Source organism: Carassius carassius, chromosome 26 (assembly GCF_963082965.1).
Source record: "Carassius carassius chromosome 26, fCarCar2.1, whole genome shotgun sequence".
In the NCBI taxonomy this organism is placed as follows: domain Eukaryota; kingdom Metazoa; phylum Chordata; class Actinopteri; order Cypriniformes; family Cyprinidae; genus Carassius; species Carassius carassius.
In genome coordinates, this window is record NC_081780.1 from 11477270 (window position 1) to 11477767 (window position 498).

Genomic DNA, 498 nt, shown 5'->3' on the forward strand with positions numbered 1-498 from the left:
GAGTTGGCTTTTTAAAGGGAAATGAGGTTCAAAAGCACAGTCTTTGTTAGTAAAAGGCAGTTTTGGATGAGAGATTTCTAGCTAAAATTGAGGTTTCGGGGAAAGAAACTTTCCGATTTTTTTTATTTTTATTTTTTTACATTTAAAAGAATAAAATCAGGTTTGTTGATTGTGTAGGAGACTCTCTGTTACATTAATGAATAAGAATATAATTTACTTCAGTTCAGTTTCTTAAGGATAAGCTGTGTACCCCATTTGTCATTTCAGTGAAGGCAATTTTAAAATGTCAGAACACAATCTTCCTCCTCCTCTGCTTTATTACATTTAATCAAAACTACTTCAGCACAGCAAATAGTAATATAAAGTTAGTCATGTTTGGCAGATTTCTGTAATAGCACAGAAACAAACAACAAAGAATAAAGAAGGAAAGATGAGAGAGCAAAACAGTCCAGATGCAGGCGTCTTTCTGGCGACTTCCTCTCTGATTACATGGGTACA